General features: G+C 29.7%; 1 non-coding gene across 1 annotated transcript; it reads right to left on the bottom strand.

Annotated features, from left to right (window-relative positions):
* Window positions 1-6,429: 6,429 nt before the first annotated feature.
* Window positions 6,430-6,532, bottom strand: LOC145018986 (U6 spliceosomal RNA). Its single transcript, XR_013667307.1, has one exon. It is a non-coding gene; the product is annotated as a U6 spliceosomal RNA (small nuclear RNA).
* Window positions 6,533-9,251: the final 2,719 nt, after the last annotated feature.

The following is a 9,251-nucleotide window of genomic DNA, read 5'->3' as shown; positions in this document are numbered from 1 at the left end:
TTTCCCTCCCCCTGTTTCAAAAATAAATAAATAAAATGTACCAGGACCTTCTGTTTTCTTTATGGCTCATAATTATGTGAAATTATAAAGTGTAAAATTTCACTATATTGACACACCTGCAATAGAAGCTTGAGGACTTCATAAACATTTTTAACATTATATTTTGTAAGATTTTGAACAAAAATCAATAACTTAATAGTTTCAATCCATACTGCAATGTTTACTTTAACACTTTTTTTGCTAATTTCTTCAAGGCTTTATATAAATTTACTTATTATTAAATTACATAAGAATTATTTATGACTGTTGTTCAAAATAACCCCTTGTAGAAGAAGCCACTTCAGATTGCATCCTCAACTTGATATCCCAATTCCTTATTAAACTATTAAGATTCATATCTGTAACATTTTTTATATAAAGATGTAATAGTTTAAAGTTCAAAAACATGTGATTAGCTTAAATAATTAGCAACTCTACAGTAACAGATCACAGATGTGACCGTATTGCTGGAATAGTTAGCAACTCTGTGGGGATGTCATTTCTTTACTAAATTGAGTGAGAAGAAAAAAATCAGAGATATCCAAGAATTTAAGATCAGACATGTTGTCTATGTCGCTCTTTAGTAACAAAATGTCAAGTAATGTGCTTAAAAATGTGAGCTTGTTGCATCAGGTATGGCCAGCGTCATCAGGTTTCAAATGGGTTTTTACTTTCTTTTTTTTTTTGCATGTAGGGTACCAGTTAATGGACTTGACTTTTCCAAAACGTAATCAAGCATGTGTTGTACCATTGATGTGGAAACCTGTTTATAGCTTAGTAATTCAGATTTGACCCAAGATGGATGTACATGATTCCTGAAATAAAGTTAAGCTCCATGATTCCTGAGATGAAACCTAATCATTTTAAAATTCCAAACCAACTGTAGACTTTGCTGTAGCTATAATACTAATGTTACCTTATTACATCATTATAAAGTTTTATTACAACTTTCAAATTTTTCTACATTAAATGAAGAATTCAATCTGTTGTTTTAATGTTGACACTTGAGAGTATGTCTAAGCTCCCTATTTTGAGGACATCAATACCAGAGAGTCTAATGGAATAATTAATGCAAATATGTATTGCAACAACCTTTATACTCTCAGAGTTGTACTCCATCTCTAACATCATACTCTCATTATTGCCCTAATTAGAACAAGAGAAGGGGCAAAATTATCCCATGGAGAATCAGAGCAACCCATAGGAGTATTGCCACCATAACAAGGAGAAGGTAATCGTACATCAGATGAAGCACAAAGTAACATTGGTGATGGTGAAGGAATGGAAATAAAACAGAAAAAAAAAAAACAGAAACCCTAACCAACCTTGGTCGTTGAGATGATAGTGGAGCTTTTCCCTTGACGCAAAACCCTCCATTGTATCAAGCTCAATCTCTGTAGCCCTACGATCTGCCATGTCCAAATCTCTCTCGTCCTCCAGAGAATCGTCCAACCCAACCGACCTTCATAGCCATTTCTATTGATTTCCAACTCGATATCATAAATTATGTTTCGACATGAGAGTGTGGGGAGGTTTCAAGAAGAACAGAGCAGAAGCAACAACGCAAAAGATAACATTAGGTATCAAGGGCTAATCGAGTTTGATTAAAAAGGTTATAAAACTCGTAATAAAGGAAGACAAACCTCTGGAACAAATAAAGAAGTAGAATGTTGATGGTGATTGACCATGGAGTTTCGAGACCTTGACTTTAATGGATCTACTGTTCTACTTGATATGGAAATCACTCTAAATTTGTAGTTGTGATACAGCTCTTTTATTGATTGAGAGGCTGAGAAAGTACTTGAGGAACTGAAGATCGAGGGAAGTAGATGAAGGGTTTTTGAACTGAAACCCTAGTTCCAACAATAGTCATGGTTCCAAAAACTGTACCCCTTTGATCAATTTCATGGCCTGGTGACCAAAAAACCTTCGATTTCACTAAGAACCAGAACCCTAGTTCCAATAATAGTCGATTTTTGGTATTTGATTGAGAGAGAGAGAGAGAGAGAGAAGAACGATTGAAAGAAGGTGGAGGAGAGCATGGCGGGGTTTTTAATTTTTTCAGAATTTCATTTCCCCCTTTCCCCCACTATTAAAGGATGGAACGCGCGTTCCATTAAAAAATATAAAGCGACATCCTTAGACGACGCGCATTTTATTATAGGTGCCCTCCGTGTTTTTTTTAGACACTAATTTAAGGGCGCGGAATAATGCGTGTCTTCTATCCTTAAATTTTTTGAAGAGATGACATTTTTCTAATGTCACTCTCCTTTGCGTAACATAGATCAATGAGCGTCGTATTTTGCGCGTCGTAAAAGGCCTTTTTTCTAGTAGTGACGAGACGTCTACTACTATGATTGTGCTATATTTTTGGGGAAAACCTTATTTATTGGGCAACTAAAAAGCAACCCATAGTTTTCTTTTGTTGGTGATTTTAGTGTCACCATATCATTTTATGTAACTGGAACTAACATGTGAGCTAAAGGGCTTCATAATTTGTACTCTAATATATGTACAGGGTTGGTGCGAAGTGCACACATATGTAAGATCAAATTAGAAGTCGGTTCGACGACAAGTCGGGGGTCCTAGGGCAGCGCCCCTGGGTCTAGGGTTTCCAAAGGGGCGGTGCCCCTTTGGCGGGGTTTAGGGGCAGCTCCCCTAGCGGGGTCCAAGGGGGCAGAGCCCTTGGCTAATTAAAATCCGATGATTCACCTGACACAGTGGGAACATAGTGGGAAATTCAGATTCTGAGGATGATTATGGTAAAACTAACAAAACTCGTTAGTTTTGGTAACCCTAAACCTCTCCAAATTTTAGATATGGAAACATAGTGGGAAATTCAGATTCTTGAGAGTGATTATGGTAAAACTAATGAAGCTCGTTAGTTTTGGTAACCCTAAATCCTCATTAAAATTCGGATTACCCTGACTTGCTTCCAAAGCAACTAATGATGACCCAACCCTAATGAAATCATAATCTCGTTTATTATATAAACGACTCTTCATTTTGAGAAGATACACCTGAATATTAGCTCTCGTTTTCTTCAAACTCTCACATAATATTTCTAGCAATTTGGCTTACGATTTATGTGCCTAGAATCGTAAGTGTCTACTTGGATTATCTTAAGCTGAATTTCTTGCAACCCAGGCATAGGGTAGAAATATTAGTTCAGAAAGTGTTCTCACAATCCAAATTGGTATCTAGATCTCCACTACAAACCCTACTTTTTCCAACATCGCTCCTACTGTGAATTTGAATATCAGGATCATGCAATGTTGTTGCTGAAGTTTTATGGGTTACACACATTCTACGTGATCTTCATGTGTCATCCTCTACTACTGCCACACTCTTATGCGACAATAAGAGTTCCATCAATCTTACTAAAAAGTGTTCAAAACAAATTAATATCAATTACCTTTTCATATTTAAGCTTCATTGTTGCTTGAAAGATATGCGTTCAGTTTGTCACTTAGCATCTACAGTTAGCGGATATCTTCACTAAAATCTTGCATCGACATTCATTTGAATTTCTTAGGTCCAAGCTTCACATTTGTGTCAATCGGTGCTCCGCTTGAGGGGGTATTAGGCTTTAAATATTTATTTTTCCTTTTTGTGTGTATATTTATTAATTAGAATATTCCGTGTATGTTTTCCATAGTTAGGGTATATTTTGTATATTTTATTAAATTATCTTTTGTATTTTTTTCTTTATAATGAAGATCTCAACAAACCCACTTCAAGGGTGATTATCCTTACAATGAATTTGATAGTTTTTAATTACACCAATAAACTACTAGTAATAAAAGATGATTTAAACTTATTTATGTATAGTGGGTCAAATGGGAACATATATTATCAAGTCAAATATGTTCTTAACCATATCATTTTTAAATGTCATAAATCTTTATATTTATCTTCATATTTTCATCTTCATATTCTAATAAAAAAATATGTTTATTTTCCTATTGATAAGTGTCATACAATTCAAAATTTTCATTAATATTATACTATTATATATCATCTATCATTCCACTTGTCAACCTATTAATTATCCATTTCAAATTTCGATTTTAATTACATTAAATTAATAATTGATTATCCATTTTAAATTTTAAATTTCTCACTCTAGTTACATTAAATTAATAATTAATTCTTCATTTTAAATTTCAAATTTAAAATTTTCCACTCTAACTATATTAAACTAATAATATTAGTTTAAAAAATAAAATAAAATAAATACATATTATAATGTAATATAACTTTACGTATTTATTTAAATCAACGATTATAATTTTATATAAATAAAAAAAAATATCTTTCAAGTAATAATTTATTTAAAATAATTAATTCAGAATTTTAATTTTTTAATATGAAAATTAATTAATTTTTTTAACCGTTATTTTCACAAATTATAAACTAATATATTATCAATAACTTTTTAGTATCATATATAAAAACATAATATAAATAATTTATATTCATAAATAATATGATGGAAATAATGGAATGCATTCTAGTATATTTTTAACTGTATGCCGATTTTGAAATAAACAAACAAAACTATATGATTCTAATTGCTACCATGGCATTGTAACAGAAAATTTCAACCTTAAAACCGTCCAAACTTTGTAAAGCTCCGCCCTCATTGGCTAGGATTTCTTTAAACAATATAAGGGTCCTACCACTTGAATTGACCTCAACACGTGTACGATCCACAAAAGGCCACGCCGCTTCACTTAATCATTTTAAATTACATAATTATTGAAGCATCTTATTTTTAATCGCCATTATTGGCTTTTAATTATAATTATAATATTTGAATTTTGCATATACTTTTTTCCTCCACCAAAGGTTTTTATATTCAATGTGCCTAACCGACCACCTTCCGTCATCATCCCTTTTACTTAATTTTTTATTTTCCAATCGAATTAAAATTGTGATAAATATACATATGATGACATATTACGATTTTATTAAGATACTGAATGAAGTCGAAAAAAAAAAAAGAATTGGAAATTTTGAATTTTAAAGTTTCCAAAATTGTTATTGTTATTATTTTGTTTGGCCATTGGCGATTGGTTCTAGATTGTTCTAATGACCATTTTTGTTTACAAAGTTATAACATAATAATATATATTATTTTTAGCTTTTACTAATCTGGAGCATGTCGTGACATGTTTTAGACAATGGAATTTTATAATATTTCTTTCTTTGTTAGTGATGGTCGATATGGAACGAGTGTGACCATAGCATTAGAGTTTATAGGTCACGTAATTGGAAGAGTTTTGTTGTTCTTGGGAAGGTTTTTGACACGTGGAACGGTTGAATTTAGATCATGTAAAATATGAATAAAAGTTAGATAAATTAAAAGATAATGAAACTTATTGGTGTAAGCAAAACCCTGTATCGTTAACATGTTTAGAACTCGTAAATAATACGTCTTTGTTCCATATAAAAAAGGATAATGATTTAGGAAGGTAATAAGGTTTCCAGCTTATCCGTATTAGGTCACTAACGTTTTTTTTGTGTGTATTAGACCAATATGGTTGTTATTACCGTTTAGAAATAGTCATTTTACCGGTTTTAACGGGTAAAAGAGACTATTTCTAAACGGTAATAACAACCATATTGATCTAATACGTACAAAAAAAATCTTAGTGAGCTAATACGGACAAACTGGAAACCTTATTACCTTCCTAAGTCATTAACCCTAATTATTTAGAAAACATGCTTACTAATCAATGTGAATGATTTGTTTGATTGAAAATAATTACTTCCATTTAAACTTATCTCACAACCCTTCCAGAACTTCTAAGTCCAGAAACTCATATGATTGATGATCTTAATTACATAAATATGCAACATTTTATCAATAACTTCGTTTTTATCATTTAAATGTTTACATGAACACATCCATATGTACAAAAACAAAATCTCACTTTGATACCTCCCATCAATGTCTACATTTGATAACGAATGGAAATGTAAAACCAACAGGGACTTGTATAGGATGTCTATTATCAATTATTTTATAAAAAGCAAAACGACAACATGAACTAAGAAACTGAAGTTGCAAAATGAATAAAAAAATCAGCACATAAACAATACATACATACTATATACAACACATAAACGGAAGTTTATAAAGCATGAAACTTAATGACAGGAAAAGTAAAAAACTTAAAGGAGACTTTATAGAAAGAAAGATCACCCTTACTTGCCACAAATGGTTGAAGACATCAACAAGAAGATCAATCTGACCATAGAATCCACATGTTGTCTGATCATGACTTCAGTAGATGAACTGTTGAAACGTAAGAATTGCAATTGAACTCTATTAGCATTTGAAAAGGGAATTAGGGTTCCAGAGAAGACAACGAAGGGTTAAAAAATATTTTGGACCATTTCTCGATTTGTGTGTGTCATCCATGCACAGGGGTCATGCTAATCTTCTCTGTATCGTTTCAATTTTATCGGACGTCCCCAAAGGGACGACTATAGATGAAGAGTTTCGCCATATAGAAGAGTAACATGTTATATGGGACGACGCGAGTTCTAAACGAAGTAGTTTACTGTTGATGGTCATATATTCTCAATGTCTTTAAAATTAGGGTTAATGACTTAGGAGGGTAATAAGGTTTCCAGTTTGTTCGTATTAGGTCACTAAGGTTTTTTTTGTGCGTATTAGACCAATATGGTTGTTATTACCATTTAGAAATAGTTTTTTTTTAACTGTTAAAACCGGTAAAATGACTACTTTTAAACAGTAATAACAATCATATTGGTCTACTACGCACAAAAAAAACCTTAGTGACCTAATACGGACAAACTGAAAACCTTATTACCTTCCTAAGTCATTATCCCTATAAAAAAATAGTTGGTTAATGTATTACTTATAAAAGATGTTTAGCTATAGAATAATTATTTGAAAACATATTTTTATAAATACAAAGAAATCTAAAGGCTATCTAATTTAATAATTTATTCGATTATAACAATAAAAAATAAATTAAAGTTATGTTTGACATACTAGTTAAAAAAAACTAATTATTAATTAAAAAACTATCTCATAAAAATGATGTTTGGTAAAATTAACTAATAAGTTACTTGAGATATATAAATTGAAATATATAAATTGACATAATAAAAATTTGGAAGATTATGCTATCTATAAACTAATTTATAAAAATTTTAAAATGTAATTTAAAAAATCTGAAAAAATAAATTAATTGATGATGATAAAGGTATTTTAAGATGAAAGGAATACATATTAACATCAACCATATTACGTGAATGTACAAATACAACAAAATAGTGTTGTTTATTAAACATATGATAATTTTGATTATATAATCTTATAAGAATTCTATAAAAATATATTTCTTCTTATGATCCGATATAAATTTAAAATATTTATAAGAAAAATATAAAGGCATCACACTTGCCATGATGGTATTGTCCCAAACCATGCCATGTTGTTGCTGCTGCCTCATGACATGTGATGTCCACCATAAGGAGCTGTAGGGTCCCACTTAAGATGGGTGCAAGAGGACAGAGATTTACAGAAAATATAAAACGTTGATAAGACTACGCCACGTGTTAATTTAAACAGATCTCAGCCATTGAAAATATACGTAGACACCATTATCTACAGATTGTCTGCATCTAAAGCTTCACTGTTATTGGATTAAGCACAAGTTGGTCGTCGCCCAAGTGGTCTCAATACGACTGTCTGTAATTGTTGTTTGACAACCCTTTGCTTTGCCTTAGAAAAGTGAATTTACAGAAACACCCCTAGGTCTTTCTCAAAACATCATTTGATGATAACTACGTTTTACTTGACAACGAACTCTAACCATGTAGATGTAGACTATCTCAAGAGTATTTTATTTCTATTTTAATTTTAATTTTAGTGTAAAAAATAGAACTAACAATGATTTATCATTAATTTTATTTTATATTTACATTAAAAAAATATTCTTCTATATTTTTTTACCTTTTTTTTTTAATTTTCATAAATACTTTTCAATTTTTAAATAAATATATATAAAATACTTTTGTTACAATAATATTAATATTTATATTATAAATTAAATTTAACTAAACAAATAATTCGCAAAAAAACAGTTCAATCTAATTGTGGTTTTTTAAAACAAACATTTTATGACAAATGTGTTTATGTGAGTTTGAAGTTACTGAAGTGATTCCACGTTAGGTAAAAATCTATGTTTTAGTTTATAAAAGGTGTTATTATATGAACCTTCTTTACTCATATAAATGGTTATATTTTGGAGATACAAAAACACTATTATACTCATATGGAGGACGGGGTAGCAAGGCAATTGGAAGGGTACAAATAGAATTTCTCTTTATAAATTAGCTTATTAATAAGTTATCTTAAATTATTAATAAGCTATTAATATCATAAAAATTTTATCAAAAAACTAGTTTATAAACTACAATTCTCACCAAACACCTAATTATAATAACCTAAAAAGATATATTAGCTAATTCATGCCAAACAAAACATAACTCTATTTTTTTACACAAAAAATAAAACTAATATATAAATATAATGAGGTTAGAGATAGAGCAATACCCATAAGGTTACAATCATTATCTAAGATATTTATAAGTCGATTTTAAAAGAAAATAAATTGAAAGAACCTTTGTTGTCTATATCAAAGACATTAAAACATACCAAAAAACCTTGCAATCTCAATGTGATAAGAATATGTTCTCAAATCAATTTTTATTTTTTATTAAAAATATCATATCTTCTATCCACATATACAATCAAAAATAATTATTTTTTATTTAATTTTTCTTTATTTTTAACTACTTTTTTATTATTAAGATTATGAGAAGTACAATAACTTAATTTATTAAAAAAAACTGAGATTTTTTTATTATTTATATAATATAAGTTTGTAAAATTATAAATAAAATGTATATAAAACTGTAACAATTTTGGTCTTTATTTGTTGAGGGAAAAAAATCATGTATTTCAATCTATTTTGTTTATATTCTTTCATATTTATAGAGTCTAATTAATAATAATAATAAAAAATTGTAAAAAAAAGCTAATCATCCACGTCAAAGTGATATTTTCTTAACCAAATATGAACATTAGTGGGAGGATGATTGGGTTCCATATTTATTCTTTATTCTTTGTTCATGTTTTTTATTTATTTGTGATCATATGATTTGGT

The sequence above is a fragment of the Lactuca saligna genome, chromosome 9, assembly GCF_052625555.1.
Source record: "Lactuca saligna cultivar CGN05327 chromosome 9, ASM5262555v1, whole genome shotgun sequence".
Taxonomy (NCBI): domain Eukaryota; kingdom Viridiplantae; phylum Streptophyta; class Magnoliopsida; order Asterales; family Asteraceae; genus Lactuca; species Lactuca saligna.
Note: the sequence above shows the minus strand (reverse complement) of the source record. Positions and strands in the feature narration are given on the sequence as shown.